Raw genomic sequence first — 26,093 nt, 5'->3', positions numbered from 1 at the left:
ATGACAGTAACTATTTGTGATGCATTCTAGATATCTGTGATGACATCTCCACTGTAACTACAAAGAGAACTGCATTCCTTTCAGTGTTGTCAACTACATTTCATGTGCAATAGCTACTGAACCTGTAAACATAAAGCTCAATGAAAGCAATTGTTGTCTCATTACATCCATGTGCTGGAAACTACTGCCACGTCTGACTTTATGTGCCTGTTTAGTGATGTGCACTTTAAACAGAGACATTCATTTGAACTAAACAAATTAATGACTAAATACGAATGTTGTGATTTTTATCCTGGTGTAGTTTAGTAATCTAGAATTGGGCTTAGTTTTTGTTTTTGAGATGAGATCTTGCTATTTTACTCAAACCATCCTCAAGCTTCAGCCTCCAGCATCTGGGACAACTTTTAGTCACTGTGCCCAGCACCGCCTCAGTTATCTTTTGAGGGGTGTATTATAGTTTATATCTAGATGTTCTCTGAAAGCCACATGTGATCCCAGGTAGGGCTTTTGGGAGGTGATTGGATCTGGGGGCTTAACAGTCAATAGTGGTTTATTCCATTGGTCAGTTTATAGCTAAATGTGACATTGGGAAGTGAATCCTAGTGGGAGGAGGTGAGTCACTAGGGGCATGGCCTGGAAGGGTAATATCCGCCTGCCTCCTCCTTTCATCTCTGTTTCCTGCCTGCCATGCCATGAGCTGTTTCTCCTCTGCCCTGCCCCTCTGCCAGCCAGTGAACTATGGACTGAAACCCCTACCAACTGTGAGTCAAATAAACCCTTCCTCCTTTAAGTGATGGGTTTTGTGTATTGTGTGCCAGCAATGAGGACAGTAACGAAGACAGTAGGGTATAATTAAACCACTTTAACAAATGTTTTACCTGACCCTGGTTATTTCACAACTCAGCTAATAGACTGAGTGGGTTCTAGGCCCACACTCTTGTTTTGACTAACATAGTAGATGTGCCATTTCTGAAGGTAAACAACTGTGTTAACTTTGTCTTTGTGAAACGGCTCTACAGCTCTGCTCTATGCGCTCTTTGAGGGCAAGTTTTGTTTCCTGGGCTCAGAATTTAAATATGCCACAAAGTAGGCAGTTCGATAAGCTTTTGCAGTTTCCAACTGGAGGCAGTCCTGAGTGATTCTGTGCTACTAACAGGGCCAGACACTGAAATAAGCTCGGATTCGCTAAAGAAAAATCACCACGAGCCAGGCTGGCCCGCCCTTAAATTTCCAACCAGTGCCTGCTATTCACAGTGCCAGAAGCTTTCCCACATTTTGACTTCTCGTAAATCCTCCTCCCTCCTTCAACGACTTGTAGATCTTTAGTGATGGCTAAGGCTTGGTGGGAACTACGAATTACGGGGTAACTCTTAGGATCGCTGTATACTTTAAAAAACTGAGTTATTGGTTCATGAGGTGCCTAGAGTGCACTTAACCTGAAGTATGCAGCAGAGTGAATCTGTGCATTTGCAAACACCCCTGTAACTACCACTCGGATCGAGGAAAAGAACGTTTCCACGTTCACCTGGGATTCCTCGCGCTCCTTCGCATAGAACATGCCCGCATGCCTCAGCGGAAACCACTGTTCTAACTTCCCTCACCATCCCTAAGTTTTGGAGAAAGTGGGAAGCGGCACGGTTTGGCCTCTGTACGGTGAAGCCGGAGGACACTCTGGGCTGTGTCCTCCCCACCGGAGCTTTTCCTTGAGAGAGTCCCGGGTCCACAGAGCGACGGCCCCGCCCTCGCCGGGGACCCGGACCAAAGTGGAGATTCTCTGAGGGCACCCCGGGGTCCCCCAAAAGGCGAGTCGGGCTCCACGTAGGCAGCCCGGAGACGACACAATGGCTGCTCCGCGGGCGCTCGCTCCGGCTTCCAGCGCGCCCCACGCCTCTCGCTCGGGCGCCCCGCTAGAGCCGCGGGCAGCCGGGCGTGGCGCTGGGCGCGATCCGCGGAACCAGCGGCCGGGGGAGGCGCTGCGGAGCCCGGGATGTGGGGAGCGCGCCCATTGGTTGAGCTTTCCCCCGCCGGCCGCCGCGGCGCCCACCTCCCGGGCCTCTCTCCGCGCCCCCATTGGCCGTTCGCGTCTCACTGGTTCTCGCTCCCGCCCCCCACCCCCCATGGAAACTCGGCTGGGGGGTGGAAAGCTGGAGTGAGGCCGAGGGTGAGTGGTCCTCCCCGCGAGGGTGCGCAAGACAGCCAATCGGGAGCGGACGTGGAAAGGGGGCGCCGCGCCAGCCAGTCACATGCCGAGGGGCGGTCGGGGTTGATGACGCAAGCGCAGGCCACAGCCAGTGGGCGAGCGGCTGTCCGTCCGCTCTACAGCAGCCGGTCGGGGGCGGTGGAAACGCGAGTGAGGAGAGCCCGACGCCGGCGGCGCGCAGCCTTCGCTGAGGTGCCAGGGAACGGCGAGGCCTGAGCCTCTTCGTCTGGGTGAGAGGCAGGGGCGCCCCTGGAGGCTGAGCCGCGGGCTCCTGGGTGTCTGGCTGGGGCGGCGGCTGCGGGAGCCGGGGCAGGGCCGAGGTGGGGCCGCCCCGCCCCCGCCCTCCCTCTAGCGCGCCCGGAGCGGGGGCGCCCTCCTCGGCCGGACGGTGCCGCTCGGCTGGCCGGGGCGAGGAGCCTGGCTCCGCCCGCGGTGGGAGGCCGCCGAGAGGTGGCGGAGGTGGGCCGGTTGATTGGCGGGGAGCGGGCTCGCGAGCGAGGGAGGCCTGAGTGTCTCGGGGAGGGTTCCGGTGGCTGGGGACGAAGAAAGTGATGGGGAGAGGTGATGCTCAGAAGAGTGTCCAGGCGGAAGGCGGAGGTGTGTCTTCTCGGAAGTGGGCATCCGTGGGGCTTGGGGCCAGGCAGCGGGAAGCCGAGGGGAGCTGGCTTGGGATTTGAAGGTTAAGGTCCCCGGACCTTCGGGACACGTGGATCTGGAGTGAGAGGCGCCTTCCGAGACCGGAAGGTGTCTAGGGGCACAGGTTCACTGTGGTGTGGAGGGGAGGCTCGCTAGGAGGCGTTATTTGGCCTGTTAGAGAGTACACACCTTGCAAGCGAGGTAGATTTATGTATGACAGGTGAAGGCTGTGAATCGTTTATGAACAGTTGAGCAAGGACGGAGTGGGGGGGGGGACCGCAGGTCAGATTCATAGGTTCATTCACTACTCATGATGGGCCCAACCCTCTGATCTGTTAATTCTCACTACTTAAGGTTGATCTCCCGACTCCCCACCCTTCTTTCCACTCACGTGACAGTACATTTGTTTTGCCTTAACAGCACACAGACTTAGTCTCTCAGGAAAGAAAGTGGCCTAGTTTGCTTTTGATTGGATGGCAGTAAGCAATAGCTTAGTCCTTTACATTAAAAAAGAATTATGTTCAAAGACAGCATTAGAAGATAGTCTTGTAAAATCTGCCCTATAGGGAAGTTTCTCAATTATCTTGAGTATGTGTAATATTGCATAAAAATGTTGCAAGATCTTTTAGGATGGAACAGAATTCATGTATAATTACAGTCCTGTTATTCTATAGGTGCTGAAGATACACTTTTTTTTGGTACCAGGGATCAAACTCAGGACCTTGCGCTTGCTGAGGCAGGTGGTGGAACCACTAAGCTAAATCCCCCGCCCTCTTGTTATTCTATAGGATCAATCTTTTTGATGCAGTGGAATTTGATTATGTGTTGTTGTTTGAGAAATTTCTCAGCCTTGAGAAGAGTTTGGTAACTAAATAGGATCAAAATTCTTTTCACTCAGGAAGGAAAGACATGATATTTGTGTACCACTGCTACTGCCTTTCTGTTTGAAGTCTTCAAACTCCTTATTTTTGGGGTGTGCACAGAGGTTGGGGAAGAGGTGGTAGGAAAGGTGGCCCACTATCACATTTCCTGCGGATTTAAATAGCAGAGTTAATTTATGTTGGAGAATAGGACAAAAGGACTGTGAAAAGTTATGTTGTCAGGGACAGAAACCAAAGAGAGCAGTTGTATAGAATGTTTCCTTGTTCACTAGATGCACAATACATTATAAATAATGGATGATTCTTTGGGGTATAGAAATAATTTTGTGGAAGTTTTTTTCTTGGTATTTCTGTGATCACATGTTACTTTTAGTATAACAGAATACCTGAATGCTGAGGTCTCTTGGAGCAGAGATAATCCAACTGGTGTGGAGTTAATTAGGGAAGATTTCCTTAAAAAGGTGAATTTTGAGCCATTATTTGAGCTAAGAGTTGGGGTATGGGTTGTTGAAAGACAAGAGTGACAGTCCAGTAGTTGAACATGGTATAAACTATGGACAAGAATCACAAATGAAAAACCACAAATGAACAACTATGGACAAGAATCACAAGTGAAAATGAAAGAGAATTGAAGATTTCACTGAACACTTAGCATTGTGGGAATCAACTTAACATCTTATTGCAATTTAGTTGGTAAATGATAATTCTTTGGGGTAATTAGGAGAGAAGAATTAGATCAGTTGATGGGTGGAAAAAAGGCAGTAAAGTACACAAAATACTTTTGATAAGACAGTGTTGTGAAAATTACAATCAAGAAGTAATGAAATACATCTGATAGTCTTTTTTTTTTTTTTTGGTACTAGGGATCGAACTCGGGACCTTGTGCTTGCGAGGCAGGCGGTGGAACCACTGAGCTAAATCCCCGGCCCCTACATCTGATAGTCTTAACACAATACTCAGAAATATTTTTGAGTCTTACACTAGATCATACTGATTTGTAACAGCAAAATTTATTGGGTGCTATTTTGTGCCAGACACTGTTTTGAACTTTCCACGTAGCATCATCTTTTGATTATTTGTACTTTAGAGGTAAAGGACGTGCGTTTCAGAGATGTTTAACTGGCCTAGAGTTACACGGCTATTAAGTGGCAGGTCAGGATTAGTAAAGTCAGCCAGTAAACCTTAATTGAGCATATACTTGATGCCAGGCATTGTGCTAAGTGCTGGGAACTCATAGTTGACAAAATCCAAAGGTCAGGCCTGAGTAATTTTTAGGAGATTGTTAAAGGACAGCCAGTATAGAGATAAAGGAATAAGTTGCTTTAAGAAACTTAACGACCAAAGAATTTTAAGGAAGAAGGAAGTGTTCAGCAACAAACTACATATTTAGCTGACAGACTCGAAAGAACACTGATTGAGAAGCAACTAGTGGGTTAAGCACAAAAGAAATGAAGATGTAGTCTCTCAAGGCTGGATGAAAGACACTAAGGTATGGACTAGTAATGCTTAGTGTCAAGTACTTTGTACAAATTTAAGTATTTGGCTAATATGATCAAATTCATAGGAAAGATGATAGTGGGGCCTCTTTTAATCATTGGCTAGAAAGATTCTAAGTGATTTTAAAATGCTTGTACTTTTTATTAACACATTTCTTAAAATGAGCATTATTGTTTTTATAATTACAGGGTAAAAATCATTCAACAGAAATGAGCTGTTAGGGGATATGTCATTCTAAACCTGGGGTGAGAGAAAAGATGTCTGCTCCATATGAGCCATTTTATTAGGGCTGCTCTCTGGTTTTGTTTTTTTTTTTTTTTTTTTTGTACCGGGGATTGAACTCGTATCCTTGGCTTATGCAGCAGGCTGTGAAACCACTGAGATAAATCCCCGGCCCCAAGGGCTGCTCTCATCTTGGAAATGTCTGGGTTGTTAATTGGTAGGAACTCAAACCATACATACTGAAAGATGTTATTGCTTAATCAGAGGGATCAGATTACTAAAGTACCCTCAATTGAAGTGATAGGTCTTGACTCACCTAAATATTTGTTTTCTTAAGAGTTTAAGGTAGAAAGAAATGTAAAAAGAAAACAAACTATTCATAGAATTGAGTCATTTTAACTGTTTCTTTTGGCCTTAAAGCCTTATTCTCTTCCCATGCATTGTTACCATAGTTCCTCTCTTCGGTAAATTTGTAATGGGCTTAGAGTTTCAGTTCAGTAAGACAGCATGAAAGTACTGAATTTTGAACTGATCAACTTAAAGCATTTAGAAATTCATCGCTGTTTTCTCTAAAACAGAGACAAATATCAAGAAAATAAGCTTTTCAGCTAGGCCTAGTAGCAAACCCCTGTAATCCCATCTGCTTAGGAGGCTAAGGCAGGAAGATCTCATGTTTTGAGGGCAGCCAGGACAATTTAGCAAGGTATTATCTTAAAATAAAATTTAAAAAGAAGGCTGGAGATGTAGCTCAATCCTCCTTAGGTTCAGTCTTTAGTGCAGGGTGAAACAAAAGAAAATAAGCCTTACTTACCAAATAATTATTCCCAAGCAGACTAGTAAAGATTTGCCTTTGGATCAGTACTGACTGATTCCAGTCTTCTAAATACAGAGGAAAGTGCCTTGCAAATCAATGTTTATTTATTTCTTTTGCAGTACTAGGGATTGAACCCAGGGCCTTTGCCACTGAGCCACACCCCTAGCCTTTTTTTCATTTTTTATTTTGAGACAGTCTCCCTGAGTACATGGCTCAAGTTGCCCAGGCTGGGCTTGAACTTGGGAGCCTCTTGCCTCAGCCTCCTAGAGAGCTGGGATTATAAGCATGTGCCACCACATCAGGGTTCTAGTTTTTATTTTAATTTCATTTTGCCCATAGGGATTATGAGAGAAATTGTGATTTCTGTTTCATGTAGGCATTATATTCTATTCTTTAAATGACATTTAATTTTAATATAATTCTCTTGTGTGTGCCCCATTTTATAGATGAGGAGAATGTTGTTTAGAGAAGTTAGTAACTTTCTGAGGGTCTGAGAGCCAAGTTGGCAGAGCTAGCATTGAAACCTTGTTTTGTCTTACGCCAGAACTCATGAAGCAAGTAACAAGAAAGGCCCAGGGATTTTTTTCCGGTGCCTGCCTTGCAAGCACAAGGTCCCGAGTTAGATCCCCGGTACCAAAAAGGAAAAAAAAAAAAAAAAAGAACAAGTAACAAGGATTTGTTAATTCCTACACTTAAAAAAAATACCACATAATCTTAGGTATTTAGTAACTGTTTGTTTCTTTAGAAGTGGGATTCTTGGTCCAAGTTTTGTGCCTTGTGACACTGCCTCTAAATAAATGATACTGGGCCGGGGATTTAGCTCAGTGGTTTCACTGCCTGCTGCACAAGCGCAAGGACCCGAGTTCGATCCCTGGTACCAAAAAAACCCCCCTAAATAAATAAACGATACTGATTTTAACATGTCTTATAGGATACATTATATTACATTTTCTCTCTTTAGAGATGTACAAGGTCTGATTAAAAATATGATGAATAAGAATTTTCTTAGAGTAAAAGACACATTACCATAAAAGTATTTCCCCTGCACTTCAAATACACTTACTGCATCATTCTTACTACTTTCTGAAGCAGTTCTGGAAGCACTTTCACGAGTGTCTTTAGTTGCACTGTCATGGCTGCTTTGATGTTCTGCATTGATTGAAAATATTTACCGTCCATGGTCATTTTTAGTTTAGAGCCAGGAATTGCACAGTGCCAGTTCAGGTGAATAAGATAGTTGAGGACACACTTACGTTTTTTTTTAAATTTTATTTTTATTTTTTTGGTACCGGGGATTGAACTCAGGTCCTTGCGGTTGGGCAGCAGGTGGCAAAACCACTGAGCTAAATCCCCAGCCCACACTTACGTTTTTTATGAATTGCCTTTCCATTGGGTGACACCTGTCACCAACATTCACCATATTTTTGATCACATCTTTTAAAGATGCTTACAAAAGTCTTCTACAACTGCTTCAGGTGGCAAGAATGAAGAAAAGGAAAGTATTTTGAATGACAGTGTGTCTTTTAGCTGTAGTAATTTTTTTTTTTTGGTACCGGGGATCAAACTCAGGTCCTTGCGCTAGCGCAGTAGGTGGCAAAACCACTGAGCTAAATCCCCGGCCCTAGCTGTAGTAATTTTTATTTAAACATTCACCATTTAAGTACACTTTGTATATTTTTACATTTTAATATATTTTGAAATGGAGATGTATTTTACAATGTCTATTTCAAAATGTTTATGAACTAGGTACTGGGTCTTGAAGTCGTGTCTCAGAACTGAGGAAGTATGGTAGATTCATACAGCTTTCATATATAGCTTTTCATATACCCATCTTACCAATAATATTTGTTGTGTTCACTTTCTTCCCAGTCTCTCCTCCTTTACTTATCCTATTTTTTTTTTTTTTTTTTAAATATGATGATGGGCTGGGGATTTAGCTGAGTGGTTCCGGTGCCTGCCTTGCAAGCGCAAGGTCCCAAGTTTGATCCCCGGTACCCCCCCCCAATGATGCAATATAGAATTGAAGCATATATTAATAGCTTATCTTCTTTAATTAATGTTATGGTATGGAAAAGCATCATAGAAAATTCACATTGAATTGTGAATCAGCAGATTTGACTTAATTTTGGTTTTGTTAGCATCTTGGTGTGTATCTTTAGGCAAGTCACTTCCCCCTCTCTGGGCTTTAATTTCCTCATCTGCTAAAGGGGGGGAGGAGGGGAACATTGAAGCCAGTTGAAATTATACAAGCTCTGTGCCTTTTGTTTGTTTTTTGAGATAGGGTCTTGCTTTGTAGTGCAGACTGGCCTTAAACTCAGAGTGGTCTTCCTGCCTCAGCTTCCTGAGTGCTAGGATTACAGGCATGTTCCACTTTGCCCGGCTGTGCCTTCTTTTTTATTAAAGACATTGATGCTTTAGATACTAGATACAGTTCCTGACTATTTTGTTCTTTTTCTTCTGTCTTCCTTCCCTGTCATTTTTGAGTATGGTGGGATTCTTAGTTTATTAGAGAAAATGATTATTTTTGGTGTCATACATTTATTGAGACAGAATGTCTTAGAATGCAGGTATCCATCAAATTGTTAGTGAATGAATGAGTTAATAAAAAATCATGAGTAATGTACACTCAAAGAGCTGACTAGAGGCTGGGGATGTAGCTCAGTGAATGTGTTAGGGACCCACTAGCTAGAATATTCTTTGTGAGCATGTACAGTCAGCTTTCAGGTATGTCATTTTAAAACTTTTAAGTCGTAACTCTTTTGTGTACTTGCACATTTGTTTAACTTCAGTGTTAACCATTTGACGATTTTAAGAGTATTTTGAAATATCTACTTAAGAATGTGGTATTATTGTTAATCCCTTGTAACCAACCCTGAAATCATTCATTCATTCATTCATTTTGCAGTACTAGAAATTGGACCACACACACACACAAATACTGTAACAAATGTGGCAGACATGTGAGCTACTTTCATGATTTATTTGCATCTACAAATGTCCTTAATTTGAGGTTTGTTCATATCTGTGAAAGTTTGCAACTTGAATGTTTGTAAGTTGGGAACTTACTGTGTCTACTTTAGGAATGTAGTATTGTTGTTAAGTCTTGCCTTTCTAACCAAACCTGAAGTCATTCATTCATTCATTCATTCATTCATTTTGCAGTACTAGAGATTGGACCCAAGCCCTTGTACATGCTAGGCAAGTGCTTTGGCATCGATCTCCATCCTCAGCCCCAAAATACCTGCTTTATATGATTATATTTCATGAAATTGTCAGGAATGTTGACATGGATAGTTCATGGGAAATCCTGAGGTTTAAGGAATTCATAACCATTATATCTTATTATGAGGTATTCTGATGAGAATAAAGTTTTCAAGTATATTTCATAATGCAAAAATGTTCTGGAGCCTCTCAGAAAATCTCTTCAAAGCTTTGTCCTACTTCTTTAGGAATATAAACACACACATTTAATTTTTTCTTTTTTTTGGTACCGGGGATCGAACTCGGGACCTTGTGCTTGCGAGGCAGGGGGTGGAACCACTGAGCTAAATCCCCGGCCCTCACGTTTAATTTTTAATAAAATTTTGCCCTGGTACCAAAAAAAAATTAAAAAATAAAAAAAAATAAAATTTTAGAGGTTTACTAAGACTCAGAACCCAGTCAGAACCTAAGGGGTCTGTGGACCCTGGTTTAATAATTCATTCTTTAATATGTAGGCAGAAAGCATGCTGCCAAATTTAATTATATTTCATGTATTGTGTTCACTTTTTACAGATTTTTAAAAATAGGAATGATCAAATTTTGAAGCTTATTGTGCAAATGCCTGATTTTAAAAAGTTAGATCAATTCTTAATTGGGTTCTTGGGATCAAATAACTTAGTTTCATATGTAGGAATGATGTTGCAAAAGATTTTGGAATAGGTGTATGGTACTTTATAGTGTGGCTGCTGCCCATCCTGAATTGACTTAAGTGGAATATATAAGAATAAATAAGTGGATAAAAACCTTTTCTTTTTTTTCTTAAAGGTAAAGGAAGAAAGTTTTTTTTTTCTACCTATCTTGCCCTTAAGCAGTTATAAATTGTTGAGGAAAGGATGTTATTTTTTTGTCATCTGTATTGAAATAACTTGTTTTTTTGTGGTTTTTTTTGGTACCGGGGATGCAAGGCAGGCACTGGAACCACTGAGCTTAAATCCCCGGCCCTGAAATAACTTTTAAAGTCATGGTGTTCTGAGATCATAAGCAGTCAGTGTTTACTTACTGTGAAGAACAGCCTTAAATAAGTTTCTTAGAAATCTGTTTTTAAAAACTGTATTGCACTTAAAAATGTAATCATCATGATGGTTATTAGCGTAAGCAGGATCCTTAGGAGATAGGAATCAGGTGAATTTGCTGGTAACGGGACATTTGATTGTGTAGAGCAGTGTAAGACTGTTTGAAGATGATAGATATTAGGTGAATTGCTTTAAAGTGGTAACCTTTGTGACCTGTTGGAGTTAATAATTCTCTAGATTAGGAAACAGCTTACTCTTACATAGTAGAAATACAAACTTTTGTGAGCCAGAACATTTAACAGTGATAGAGCATCTCTTTGAGTGCTGGAGAGGTTAATTGACTTGACCAAGATCACTTGGTTATGGCAAGCCCAACGGTGAATTTAGTACTATTAATCTGTTACTTGTTAAATCTTTCAACTTACTTATTTTGGTTGTCTTTACGTTATGAAACTCAGTAGCCCGAAAAGGAAGTGTCTAACCACCAGGGGTTTTAACACTGACTTTGATAAATAGACTAAAAATTCATTGAATTTTTATACTCTGTTTTCACTTTGCCATGCCTATTTTGCCCCATTTTTAGTGTAATAACCCACGGTTACAAGGCTTATTAGTCTAGACTTCTTAAGATCTTAATTCCCTACCAAAGCTGAAAACCTACTGAGAATTCAGAAAATCATCAGATTTTCTCTTCTCATTTTTATACCTTGCTGAGCTGATTTCTGCCTGAGCATTTAGTTGCATGGTGTGTGTATGAACCTGGCAAAGTTTTAAAGATAAACTAGGAAAGGACCTTTGAGAAGAGTTTTTGATATGGGATTTAGCCCTTTTTTTGGTACTTGGGATCAAACTAGGGACCTTGCGCTTTCAAGGCAGGCAGCGGAAACACTGAGCTAAATCCCTGGCCCCTTGGGATTTAGCCCTTTTAAGACATTCCTGGAAGCTGTTCTTTCTTACTCAGAATTAGAGACTGTAGGGGTCATTTACATCCAAATGCAAAGAAGTTACTACTACTTAGGCAACTGATCCTGTTTTGAGTTCCTCTACATTGGGGTGCTATGGCCAGGAGGTCAGAAGTCTGGTCCCTATTATTAGTGACCTCACTCAAGCTTTTTCAATCTCAGAATTTTAGCTAGATCTTTTAGTTAGTAATTTCTACTTTCTAGTGGAATGATAATAATTATCAAGATAGAGTTTTTTGGGGGGATTTTGTCAGTTAGGGGTATGGGTGGTTCCTAATTGAAGCACAGAATCTGTTACCTTAAAGTTTAGATTACTTAGAACACCAGTGATGCAGTTGTACAATATATTCTTTGTAGACTTAATAAAACAAACTAAATTGATAATAATGAAGCCAAACTAATGGGACTTTTAATTAAAAGCAAGAATAATGGCAGTAATTGAAAACCATGACCAGTTAAAGACAATACAACTTAACTGATAGTGTAGCTCTTCAGAGTTTCAGAATTACAACTTTTGAGTGTTCTGGTAGGAGCTTGGCAGCATTGCTAGTTGCAGTAACAATTGAAGTGACAGTTTGAATACAAATAGAAGTCTTTGGTATATTCTAGTAATTTTCCTATTCTTGTAACTAGTTTAATAGATTATTCAGATAGTCTTACAGATCAAAGGAAGGTCATGCTTTCTAAATCATTTGTTTATCAGGAGATTCAGCCCATTTTTTGAGTCATTACCTTACTAGCCTGATAGAATGGGTGATCATGATCTCTTTATGAGCATTGTTTCCCCAGCTGTACTGAGAAATTTGTGAAGGGCAGGATATAAAAAGAGTTCAGTGAGTTTCTTTACCCCAGGACATTTTATAGTCTCTGATAATGCTAATGCATTTCCCCAGTCTGGTTGGGTATAATTTCTCAGCCTTGTATACCAGGAATGCTTCCTTGAAGGACTGAAACCTGTTTTTAGGTTTAGCCTTGAAAAACGGATTCATAAGGCAGTGTAAGAAAGTGACACACACAAGTAGGATTTACAGCGTACAGGAGTTAACTGCTTCTGTAATCAACAAAATACTCAATTCTACCTTCTTTTAAATGATGTTTTAATATTCATGAATGGGATTTTAGAGATTTTAATTAGTCTATACAATACACATAATTAATAATTTGCCTAAGTCAGTTTTGGGGTAAACTTTATGTAGTCTACATGGAGTTTTCAGGGTAAACATGGTACATTTTCCTGTAACGTCATTTTTACTGGGTAATTTGAAATATTTTTTTGTTTTTTGTTTTTTGTTTTTTTGGTATCGGGGATCGAACTCGGGTCCTTGCGCTTGCACAGCAGGCAGCGAAACCACTGAGCTAAATCCCTAGACCAATTTGAAATATTTTATATTAATCTTCAGTTATTTTATGGACAATGGACAATTCCTGATTTTTTTTTTTTTTTGGTGCTGGGGTTCAAACTCAGGACCTTGCATTTGCAAGGCAGGTGTGGTGCCACTGAGCTAAATCCCCAGCCAATTCCTAAATTTTTAAGCAAATCAGAATATTTGGATTTTCTTTGTTGTGTTGGCAAAGTTTGAAAGCTCTATCTTTGGTAATACATTTAAAATACTAGAATGCCTTCATGTATTAATACACTGTTTCACTGAGTGTGACGATATTAGGATAAAAATTTCTTACTGTAAAACCATTTTTATCAAAGTAAGGAGAATATAGCATAATAGTTTATTTAAAAAAGAACTGCATGACTGACTTACGGGAAATACTTAAAGAAAATTTCTTCATCCTGAAATGGAATTTAATACATTTTTCCAAGTAGCGACTCCCCCATTTAAGTAATTTAGCTAATTGATATAACTGTTTATATTTTTATTTTAGATGGCTCTTCCTACTTACTATTCTATATTACCAGCCTGTGTATAACAAAACTACAGCCCTTCTGTAGGCTTTAATCAGTAATTACATTACTGATACAGGCCTCGAGCTCAGAAACAGAAACAAAAAAATGGCTATTATTGAAAAAGTTTTAAGTTTTCTGGTCAGCAAAAAATTTAGATATTTCCTCTCTGATGGAGTAGAACTTCACTTTTCAATATGTCTTTGTGTTTGATCTTCACATTACTCAAAAAATTTTGAGTTTGACTTTCCTCATTGTCTAAAATTTTCTAGGATAATAAGATCCTAGAAGTATGTTAGTTCTTGTGAAAGTTACCCTGCTTTATGGAATAACATCAGTATATAAAATAGTTGCATAGTGGCCTAAGAACTGCCAAGAAGTACCTTAGACATTGGAAAAATAGGGCACAGAGTTGAATATTGCTATACCAATGCCTGTTTTGGCAAACAGAGTGGTCATTATATCTCCTTCAATGGGTGCTTACAACAGAGTTGGACACTAGCATCTTTTATTGGAAAAAGAAATGTTAACTAAGATGCTAGAACTATTGTTTGTGGAAAAATGCCTGATAAGCCTTAATTTTTGAAAAAGGAACCCGCTATTCTTAACATCTTGAATGTGGTAGATTGTACACTTTGTGGGGTTTTTTTTGTACACTTTGTGTTTTGTATTTTTTTTATTTGTTGCTTATAACTTTCAGAGAAAATTTTCTTTTAAGTTGAACTGCAATCAAAACAAAAATTCCATCCAAAATGTGTCTCAAAACATCACCTATATGATAAATATATACAATTTTATTTGTCATTAAAAAAAAATCCTATAGTTACCAAAGTATAGTAGAAAAGACACTAACTAGACCATTGGTTCTCCAGAAAGAAAATCCTGAGATCCCTTGAGGAATGGAGAAGTATCCCAGTGAGATCCCTCGACTTCTTCACAGAGCTCCAGGGACCTCTTGGGTCAGACTCTGATCTTTTGACCTTGAGTCCATGATCTTTTTGGTTTTTGGGGATACCAGGGTTAGTTTTGCATTGTGGGAGAACATACAGTGTACCAAAGATTAGTTTGCACTGTGAGACAGTATTTGACTTTAGGTTTACAGTGGCATCTGCTGCAGTTTTAAAACATTTTTCCCCTGCTGGGTTTGGTGGCACACACCTGTAGTTCCAGCACTTGGGAGGCTGAGGCAAGAGGATTGCTGTGAGTTCTAGGCCAGCCTAGACTACATTGTGAGACCCTGTCTCAAAAAACAACCACAAAACAAACAAACAAATAAAATAAAAATTTCCCTGTGATGCTGGGGATTGAATCCAGGGCCTCAAGCATAGAAGACCAGTGTTCCACCATTGAGCTGCATCCTCAGCTTCTCAACTGCAGTTTTATAGGTAGCTGGCACTGATGATAATACTACAGGGAATGTGAATACTGACTGGTTCTCAGAACTCAGTGGTATTAAGATACTGTTCCTTCATTTCTTTTGCTTGCATATTGACCTGCAAAAAACTATTGGCTAAATTGACGAGGGGAATGTCAAAGCCAGAGCCAAATAGCTTGTGGAAATGGATCTAACATTGAAAAGCCGTTAGGGTGCTTGCCCATCCTGAGGTAGATTTATATCTCCTTAAATCTGGGCCATCTTCAGACCTCCTCTTACAGTCAGTAGAACATGACAGAAATTATACTGTGTGACTTCCAAGATTAGTTCAGAAAAGGGAAAGAACTACCTAGTTACTAGAATTCTGATCTACATTAGCAGCTTCCGAAGCTATGTAATTAGTCTATGTAATTATCATGCTTTGTAAAGGATCCCCAACTACCTCATTGGGAGAGGCAAAAGGTGGAGTCTGGAGAGCTGTAACTGTTCAGCCGGCTGCATTGCTTAGCAGAGCCCTTTTTCAGATTTCTGACTCACAAAAATTGTGAGAGAATTAAGTGAATTTTATGATTAGAAGACAGTAAATTTTAGAGTCATTTTTTGTTAGTGATAAATAATCAGTACTATTTTTCCTAAATGTGCTGCTACGTACTGACACTTGAATGTGCAGATGTACCCTCAGTAAATGTACATATACCCCAATGATTTATTCTGAATCTGAACACATGCCTTCTTTTGACCTTTCGTTGTTCACATATAAAGCTTTTTTTTCTACTGTTTTTTCCTATATCCATTTTGAAAAGCCATCCCATTTGTTTTTATTTTTGTTTTTGTACCAGGGTTCAAACTCAGGTCCTTGCACTTGTGGGACAGGCAGCAAAACCACTGAGCTAAATCCCTGACTCCCCCCGCCCCATTTGTTTTAATAGAGAGCATTTTTGTAACTGCTGTCTTCCTGTGTGTTGAAAAGGATTCATAATGTATGTATTATGACATAAAAACATATTCATCATTAGAAGGCCTTTTGGTCTTTATCTTCTTTGGTTACTGTGGTATGTAGCCTTCTATTGGTTTCCACAACTTGCCTCTTTAAGACAACAGATTTATTGTTTCTTGGTTCTATAGGCCAGCATGAAATCAAGGTGTCTGCAGACTTGTGCTGCCCCTGAAACTTAAACCTATAGGGAAGTTGTTATGACTTCTATCTAGATGTCCTCCCAAAGCCTCATTTGGTCATAGGCTGGGCTTTTCAGAGGTGGCTGGATCTAGAGTGTATAATGCTAGGATTGATTCACAGTGTGATCCTAAGATTAAAGGTGCCCCACCCTAGGTGTGAGTGCTACTGCCCTAAGGGTGGGTGGCTTGGATAAAATATCAGGGACAGAAAGAAGGCTGCTGTTGGCATTGCTTGTCCCTTATTGCTTGGTCCTTGCTGCCTTGTTGCCTTCTGCAATGCCCCTCTGCCATGCCACCCTGCCTCGGAGCCAGCCAACTATGGACTGAAACCTCCACAAACTCTGAGCCAAATAAACCTTTCCTCCTTTAACTTTGGATGCTGGGTATTTTGTCTCAGCAGTGACTGAAAAGTAACTAAGACATAAGTCCTTACAAAGATCCTTTCTTGGTTGCTCTGTGCAGTAACATGCAGAAAAATGAGTACAGGTAGAGCCAGTAGACTTCAGTACTGTATTTGGTAGTTCTTTGTACTTTACTGCTTTATGAACATGGTAAACATTGTGAAGGAGGTGAATCCCTCAGGAAGTAGAAGAGAGATATCCTATATCAAGAAAGCTTTTGTACAAAGGGAGGGGAGAGGGCTTGAAGGGGGTGATGGGATAAAATAAAATTTATTTTAAAAATCAACGTTACAGGATGGAAGTATTTTTTCACTTTCTATTGAAGTGACTTCCTATGCAAGTAAGCATCTGCTTTTTAATCTAAATGGTTTTCCATCTAATAAAGAAATGGGACAAATTTAGTAGTAAAGATTAGCAGAAAGAAAACTAGTGCCCTTTTTTCCCCGGGCGTAGTGCTATTCTTATTTTCATTTATGAAATTTCTCAAAATATTTACTAAATACAGGTTGTAATTGTTGTAAGAAGTTACTGGAGAATGGCTGAAGGGGCAAAGTTTGTGCTTTCAGATTCTCTTTTTGGGGTACCTTTTGATAATCTGGATTTTCTGCTTTAAAAAAATACTGATTTTTAAAAATAGATAATACATAGGCATAAAAATATGTTAAAAGATATACAGTGAAAGGTAAATGCCCTTATCTCTGATCCATAGTTACCTAGTTCTCCTCTCTGGAGGCAACCAGCCCTTCCAGTTTTTTGACTATTCTGCCAGAATAACGTGTGTGTGAGACTGGGGATAGAAAACAGGACCTTCACACTGAGCTACCTCCCCATACTCCTTTTTTTTTCTTTTTTTTTTCTTTTTTTTTGAGACAGGGTCTTGCTATGTAGTTCAAGCTGTTCTTGAACTCACTATGTAGCCCTGGGTGGCCTCAAACTCTCGGGGGATCCTCCTGCTCAGCATCCTGAGTTCTGGGATTACAGACATTTGCCAACACCCTTGGCTTTTCAGTCTCTTACAGTGTTGGGATTACAGGAGTGCACCTGCATGCCCAGCTCAGGAATAATCTTGTATGTATAAATATATCCATACATTTTAAAAATTCCTTTTCCTTAAAAGAGGTATATTATCCAGTATCTTGTTTTTAAAATTTTATATTGAATACTATCCCTTATTAATATATGTTGAGACATTTCTTTCTGTTTTTAGATACAGAATACTATTATAGGAACATGCCATTTTATTTACCTGCTGTTTGATTGGTGGACATTCAGGTTTTCAGTCTTTTGCTATCAGTGTTGCAATGAATGCATGATTTTACACACATGTAAGAATAGCTGCAGGGTCAAGTTTTAGAAACACAGTTTCAGGGTCAAAGGTAGTGAGCATTTAAAATTTGATAGATACTGCCAGATTGCTCCCATGAAGATTGAATTTCTGTTTCCTCTGTATACTTTTATCACTGTTTTTGGTCTTTGCAAGTCTAGTAAGTGAAAAGTGGATGTTTTAATTTGTATTTCTCTGAATGTGGAAGGTTGGACATCTTTATAGGTGTTTCAAGAGCCATTTGTATTTTTGTTTACTTTTCATTTGTATCTTTTGATCATCTAATTGTTAGATTTATTAGATTATGTTACAGAAACTGACCCTTTGTCTTTGATAGAATATGCTCTTTTCAGGCCAGTTAATAGCATTTTGAAACATTGTGTTTTGAAAGACCATGGGTATATAATGTAAAGGGTGTGTGGGTGTACATACTTGGAATGTGAGAGATGAAATTTTCTTGATACTTTCTTTGTTCTTTGTCATTTCTCTTAAGTAAAACAGATCATTACAGATTATAAAATAACCTTGGCATTTCAGGAACAGTGAACCTTAACTAGCACTGGGAGGTAGGTCTACCCAGAAAGAGATCTTTCAGAAGTGAAGAATCTGAGACCCACCCCAGACCTATTGAATTAGAATCTACATTTTAACAAGGTCTCCATGTCCTTTCCGAGTACATTAATGTTTGGGAAGTGCTAATGGAAAGCCTCAGGTAAAAATATTGGAAGCTGGCAGAGTGAGTGCATCTCAGTTCTACCTGCTCATGAGGCTGAGCAGTAGGGGTTGCAAGTTTGAGATCAGCCTGGGCATCTTATCAAGACTCTGTCTCAAGAAATAATAAGGATTGAGGGTACACCTCAGAGGTAGAGTACCCCTGGATTCAATCCTTAGTACCACAAGAAAAAAAAAAAAAAGAATTTTGAGGTCTGGGATTTTATGTGTGGAGGAACTGGAGCAGGGTTCTTGAGAAGTGGGTTTATTTATCACGGCAGTGTTTCATTTGCAGAGGGTTCTTGGGGATTCATGATTTATTAGAGCTGCAATAGAATTTTCACTAGTGACTCTCAGTTTACTGTTAGTTTCGAGAGAGAGAGTGGCAAGAGCTAGGCAGATTTTCAGGAGTTTAGCCAAGAGGGCAGGGTCTCATAGTGTTTAAGGCTGTGGGAAACCAGAGTGCATTCCAAGAACTGAGGCAGGAACTCAGGATCTTGGTCTAGGGCTGGGGGTCCATAAATGTTTTCTGTTAAGGGGCAGATGGGAAATATTTTAGGATTTGTGAGTTGTCCGGTCTTTGTTGTGCCTGAACCCTCCTGTTGTGCTCAGATGTAGGCTAAAATAATTTGAAGATGTCTTTTATTTACAAAAGCAGGGAATGGGAGAGATTTGGCCCTAGGATTTGCTGTTCTAGTGTAGTCTCACATTGAGAGAATTGAGAATAAGTTGCGTCTCTTTGAGTAGGTGATACTTCAGAAGTTCATCTACCATATAACTGGCTGCAGGCTATCCTGTAGGCCTCACATTGCTTCTTATTGTTGTAAAGCTCAGTCTGGTCCTTTTTCTGAAGCACAGTGCCTGGATGTGGCCCAGCCTTCAACTTGAAGTTCTTTGCTCTCTGGGCCTGACAGGTACTAGTTTTGGAATTAACAAAATATTTCGAATCTTGTTATTTTCTCCATTTTACTTTGAAAATGTCCTAGACAGTATTTTTCAAAGTGTGGTCTTAAGACAATTCACCTTAGACTAAACTATAATTCTTAAATTTGGAAGAAACTTATAGGGCCATTTGTAAATTATAGTAGGCTCTAAGAAAGGGCATTTAAAAACAGCACCTTTTAATGATGGATGAAAGAATATGTTATTTATTCATTTTACTGTTGATGGATATTTGAGTTTCCACTTTTATGATGTTGCAAATACTTCTTTGGACTTTACTGTTCATGTCTTTTGGTGACCATGTACATTTGTATTTTGGTTATATTGCTGAGGATATTGCAAGGTCACAGAGTATGCTTATGTCTTATAAATATTTCCAGTTTTTCCAAAGTGATTGTACCCATTTGTGTTGCACTAGTAATGTTGTGATGTCTCCAGTTGATCTGAATCATTATGTACAAGTTTAAACTAGGGATGTAGCTCAGGCCAGGGATGTAGTTCAGTGGCACTGCTCCTGCCTAGCAAGCCCAAGGTTCTGAGTTATATCCCTGGTACCAAAAACAAAAACAAAAACAAAAAAATCAACGTTTAAGACCAACCAGGGAGGAGAGATTACCTGTGTATATTGATTTCCTGACTTTAAAGCACTTGAAGGTTTAACTTGTCTTTCAGGCACTAAGTAGGTATGGTTTAATTGTTTTGACAAGCCTTTAGGTATGTAGTGTAAGTCTGCTTTTGCTAAAATCATTAGTTTCTTTCCCAAAATTAAAAAATGAGTATATGTACATGTGAAAATTGAATGTGTAGTCCAAAAATAAAATAGATTTTGGTCTGTCTTTTGCAATAATTTTTTTTACTGGTTTAAAAATTAGACCCATAAATAAATTATTCTTTCTAGGAAAAAAGTACCATTAAAAATTTTAGACTGTTTCTGAAATGTTATAGATCAGACTGATTGTGGAGGGACCATATTGTCCATAGACAAAAAAGGAAAATGAATAAGGAAAGGTAATTGTATGCCCAGTCTTTTGTGTGTTTCTATCATTCATTTCTCATATAAATGCTAAGAGGTGGAGGTGGGTAAATGAGTTTATTATTTGTATTTTTAGACATGAGGAAACTACAGAACCAAACAGGTGTAAATAAGCTTACTGCCAAGATAAATGGGTGAGCCTGGGTTCCAACCCTGGCCTGCTAGACACAGAATTCCACTGCTTACTGCATGTTGGCGCTGTGTTATCTACCTGAAAAGCATTGTTTCATCAAAAGTCTCACCTTATTTTCAGGAAGCAGTTTATAAGTAGAACCTGATTTCACTCAGTACTGACATGAGATTTAGTTTCCTAATAGTTCACTATATTTTCAATGGTAGATAAGTCCAATATGAATTTCCAAATTACATCGATCCGCATTGGATTACTTTGACATAGATATTTATAGAAAAGTGTTTGAATTTGTTGCTATTCTTAAGCAAGACCTCAGAGATTTTTGTCTTCTAACCCCAATGTCCTATATTCTAGTAAATGATTCTAGGTAAGGTCTTTCTGTGAGTCGTGTGGTGTGATAAGAATTAGATTTCACAATCTTTGATACATGCTTATTTCTTAACCTGAGAATAACGTAATATGAAGTCCACCTGGATAGTCTCCTGAGTTCAGTTCATGATTTGACAGTAGACTTGTCTTTTCTCTTTCTGGTTAGGTGCCTCTAGAAGTGGCCCTCAGGGAAGTTTTAGTGAAGTCTAATTGGCTTTGAATTTTAATGGTTTAAGAGTCTACAAAGGGATATGAAAAGGATATTAGGGGAGAGGGAAATGATCAAAACTTGTTATATCCTTATATGAAAATACTACATTGAAACAATATTTTGTAAATTTAATAGACCAAATTAAAATATATTTTTTTAAAAAGAAAATAAGTCTACCTGAACCACTTGACTGAAAGTTTTATACTGATTTGCCAGTTTGTCCATCAACTTTGAATGTAGAATGGTCTGGAATTTTTAAAGATTCTTCAGTTAGAACTTGCCTCATTTCATTTTAAAACTGTTTAGCAGATTGTCTGTTATATAAAATTAGTAAAAGCCAGAATGCTTTAAAGTAAATAAGGCTGCTTTTTCCTCCTGCAGTGAATCTACAGTTTCAGAACTGGATAGGACCTTCAAGACCACCTATTCCAACCTGCTACACTTCCTCTGAGCTTCTAGTGCTAGGAATTTTTTTTTTTGCCTTCTGTAAATAGGAGCTTAGTTAGAAGAAACTGGTTCTGATTTGTCTGCCCATGCAGGTGTACTGAGTGACCACAGACAAAAATCATTGAAGATTTGGTGGATAGTTTCTGAGGGCATGAGAGGTACAGTTTGTGCTTGATAAATTTTTTAATATCTTTTTCTTCCCTTTTCTGTATATTTTTCTCATTTCCAGTCAGCCTTATGTAAAACCTCATTCTTATTTTATGTGGTTGGCCCATGGAATTGCTTATTTCTTTGTTCCTAATACCCCAATTTCCATATATATGTGTACATATTTCTTATTGTTTAGCAAGTGTCTGAAACAACCAGTCAATATATTTCCTATTTCTTGGCACTGAAAAATCTGGCCTTTTTTTAATGGTAAATTTTGGTGCTTTGCTGATTATTGGAAAACTGCAATCTCTCACTTTAGTTGCTTTATCTATTTAAATAACTCATTTAAAAGTTGGAGAGAGAAAATTTTGACTTTAATCATGTTTAAGAGACAATGTGATTAGGATTCCATTAATTTTGAGATATTTGTTAGATGAATAAATAGTTAAAAGGTGCAGTTATATTGTGTGGAGTGCTACCTTAGAATTTTTCTGGTTCTGTGACTGTTTCTTATGGGCTCTATTTGCCCATAAGATTTGAATTCTTCTTTTACAAAAAAGGACAACAGGTTCAGAATGGTACTGGTTTTAAGATCTCATAGTTTCTAAGTAGCAGAATCTGGAGTTGAACTTTTAGCAAGTGAATGTAGTTTAATTAAATAGCTTTGCAATACAGTTTATTTCTCTTAATGTGATTATAAATGGAAATACATGAAAATATTCCCCTTTACAATCACTGGGAAAATCTACTTTTGTGTAAAGTAGCCTAAGTGAATTCTGTGAAAATGGCAATTATTTGGTACTCAGCATTTTAAAAAATTATACTGAGGATTCAACCTAGGCCCTTTGCACTGAGCTTCATTCCACCCCCCACCCCACCCCCTTTAAATTTTGAGACAGGGTCTTGCTGATTCACTGAATTTCTCAGGCTGGACTTGAATTTGCAGTACTTCTCAAAAGTGATTAAAGTTAGGATCCTCTCACTGCTGGGGTTATAGTTGTCCACTACCACACCAGGATTGGAACTTAGCATTTTGTTGGACTTCACGAAGAAAGACTTTTGCTTCTCCACTTTTGAACCAAAGTATCCAGTACCTTCTGAAGAAAATATCTAATGCCACTCTTGTCTGTTCTTTTCCAAGTGAAGGTGAATGGTAATGCTGGTTTTTTTCTTCTCAGTATTTTAGTACTGCAGCTATTTGTCAATAGATTAGAGAAGCTTTTAGATCTTGTACTCTGTAGTAGAAATCTAAATAGCATGCTCTGAAAGGATTGGCAGCATTCTTTTCGTGGCTTTTGTTTTCCCAGTAGCTTCTGCATACTGGCAAGATGATGTGGAAGATGTGAACAGTCTGCACTTTCCTGAAGTGAAGTCCCATTTTTATTGATTTTGCCAGCAAGTTAGTAGGTTGAATTGGGGAAGCCAAGAATTCCTGGAAACAAAGTTTAAAAATATTGAGTGCTTGTAAAATTTTTGGTGGCATTGTTGTAAGTTGTGGGAATTGTTTTTTCCTTCATGAAGAACTAAGTCATTACAGTAGTGTAAAATCTTATGTAAATAACTTTGAACTGGTTTCCCGAGACCAGTAAGAAGACTTTCATTCTACAAGTCTCTTAAGCAAGCAATCTTTATATGGTTAAGCTTGAGGAAGAGAGAATTGTTTGGTAAGAATTTTCTGCCATTTGGTGTTAATAGTATTGCAGTTTAGGCTTTGGTAGGGCAATGTCCTGGAAAATGAAGGAAGAAAGTATATCAAGTACATAGTTGTGGTTTTATGCTTTGTTTGTTTGTTTGTTTTTGGTTGAGCCAATTACATAGCAGTTGTAAATCCTCAATGGTTACAGGGAAAACTACTTGATATCTTTCTACTTAAATATAGGTAGATAGATAGATAGATAGATAAGGAAAAGATTTGATATCTAGTTGGTGCTTGAAGTTTGTTGAAAATACTTTTATGACTGGGCATGGTGGTGCAGGTTAGGCCAAAACAGAAAGATTGTGAATTTGAGGCCAGCCTGGGCTTCCTAGTGGGAGCTTATCTCAAAAAAAATTACGTAAGAAGAAAATGAAGCTTACAGAATTAAATATAACTGATTCTCTTCTCAGGACACTAACATATATGCAGTGTGTAATTGTGATTAATACCAGTCATTTTTAGGTGTATGCAGAAATATTCTTCATATGTTCTGTATAAGGTATCTTATTTACTTTTCTTGTTGCTGAGACAAAATACCTGACACCCAAAGTTAAAGGAGGAAAAGTTTATTTGGCTTACAGTTTGTAGAGGTTTCAGTCCATAGTTGGCTGGATTCAAGCCAGGGTACATGGCAGAGGGGCATCGCAGAGAAACAGTTTGTGGCAGGAATAAGGCAGAAAGCAGAAAGCAACAAGCAACCAGCAGTCCTCTTTCTGTCTCTTATATTTTATACAGGCTATCTGCCTCAGGTGGCACTCACACTCTTAATCCTAGCATTGCACTGTGAATTAATCCCAGCATCACTCACTCTAGATCCGTCCACCTCCAAAAAGCCCCACCTATAACCACATGAGGCTTTGGGGACATCTAGATACAGCCATGACAGTTAGTGACATTTGAACTTTAATAGTTCTGGCTAGGCTTTCAGATATTGAGATCTTGAAATAGTCTTACACCTGGAACAGGTTACAACTAGGATAACCATATAATTTATTATGCAGTGGGACACTTTTGAGAAAGGGGGCTTTGCTTAAAATTAAGGTAGAATTAGGTTATGGGCAGACCAGGACATACAGTCACCCTGTTTGTTCATATTTTTTATGTGTGTGGCAATGGAAATTGAACACAGGGCCTCACACTGAGCTGTATCCCTACCCCTTGTTATTTTTCATTTTGAGATAGGATCTCACTAAGTTGCTCAGGCTGGCCTTGAATTTGGAATTCTGCTGGGATTATAGGCATGTGCCACTGGGCCTGGCTTTTTGTTTTTATCTTTTTAGGTAAACTTTTAATTAAAATGTACTTTAAGAAAGCCCAAGGGCCCTGAGGCTGTAGCACAGTGCTAGAATGCTTGCCTAGCATGTGTAAGGTCCTGGGTTTGATTCCTAATACTGTACCACCAGAAAACTCAAAAGATTAAAAAGAAAGTCCTGGACACCTTGAATATTTGAGCTATCAAGATTAAGAAATAAAACATTACCAATATCACAGAAGCCTTCTTCACAAATTCCATTGGTAATTTAAAATTTTTTTAATTTCAAGATCCATTGTTTTGACTTTTAGCAGTAGATAAATTTTGCCTATTTTTTGAACTTTTATGTAAATGGCACTGTATAGAATATACTCTTTGTACCTGGCCTCATTGATCTAGTGTTCTCTTGTTAAATACATCCATGTTGTGTGTAGCAATAGTTTACTTTAAAAATATTCCATTATATGAATATACTGTGGCTTATACAATACACTGTTGACAGTTGGGTTGCTTTTAGTATTTGGAAAATGGGAATAATACTGCTATAAGCATACTTGTTTTTCATTATTTGGTGAACATATATATACTAAGTTGGGTGAGTAAATAATTAGAAGTGGAATTGCTAGATCTTAGGATATGTGACTGTTCAGTTATATAGTAGGTAATGCCACTTTTCCTAAGTAAGTCTGTACTTCATCCAGCCGTAGATGAGAGTTGCAGTTACTCTGGAGCCACCAGGGCCTGCTCACATCTTAAAGGTCTCCCATCTCTTTTTTTTTTTTTGGTACGGGGGATCGAATTCCCGACCTTGCGCTTGTGAGGCAGGCGGTGGAACCACTGAGCTAAATCCCCGGCCCAGGCCCCCATCTCTCAATGCCGTATTGCGGCAGTTAAATTTTGGAGGGGGTACATTCAAACTATAGCACCATTAAAAGGAACATTTCATTGACTTTTAGTACATTCAAGATGTTGTGCAGCTACCACCTCTATTCAAAAACAGTTACTCTAAAATAAAACCCCTTAAGCAGTTTCTCTCTACTCCTTCACCAGTCTACATTCTGTCTTTGTGGATTTATCTGGATACTGATTCTATATATTTCATGTAAATAGAATCATACACTATGTGGCCTTATGGGTCTGACTTCTTCACTTGACATGTTTCTGAGACTCATCCATGTTGTAGTATGGGTCAGGACTTATTTTTTTAAGGCTGTATAGTTTCCATTGTATATATATATGGTGCAGTTTCTTTACTTATTTGTTGAATGACATGTGGGCTGTTTGTGCTATTTGGCTATTAAGAACAATGCAGCCAGGCTGAGGGTGTGTATAGCTTGATGGTAGAGAGCTTGCCTAACAGTGCTGCTGTAAACCTGTGTTAGCTTGTTAAATACTTGTTTTTAATTCTTTGCAGTATATATCTAATATTGGAATTGGTAGGTCATGTGATAATTTTAGGTTTAACTTTTTTTTTTTGGTACTGGGATTGA

At 39.0% G+C, this 26,093-nt stretch overlaps 1 protein-coding gene across 3 annotated transcripts in view; it reads left to right on the top strand.

Moving 5' to 3' along the window:
- Positions 1–677: 677 nt before the first annotated feature.
- Far1 (fatty acyl-CoA reductase 1) overlaps positions 678–26,093 on the top strand; it is a 62,311-nt gene continuing 36,895 nt past the window's right edge. The window contains exon 1 of one of the 3 annotated variants that reach the window (XM_021263833.2): positions 678–761. The gene's annotated coding sequence lies outside the window, so the exon portion shown is untranslated. Of the gene's footprint in view, positions 762–2,116; positions 2,431–26,093 lie in introns of those variants that run through there. The other 2 variants (XM_004851462.4, XM_004851461.4) reach the window with 2 other exon arrangements.

Source organism: Heterocephalus glaber, unplaced genomic scaffold, assembly GCF_053883595.1.
Source record: "Heterocephalus glaber isolate CG9 unplaced genomic scaffold, H.glaber_assembly_v1.0 deba00001428, whole genome shotgun sequence".
NCBI classification, from domain to species: Eukaryota; Metazoa; Chordata; class Mammalia; order Rodentia; family Bathyergidae; genus Heterocephalus; species Heterocephalus glaber.
Note: the sequence above shows the minus strand (reverse complement) of the source record. Positions and strands in the feature narration are given on the sequence as shown.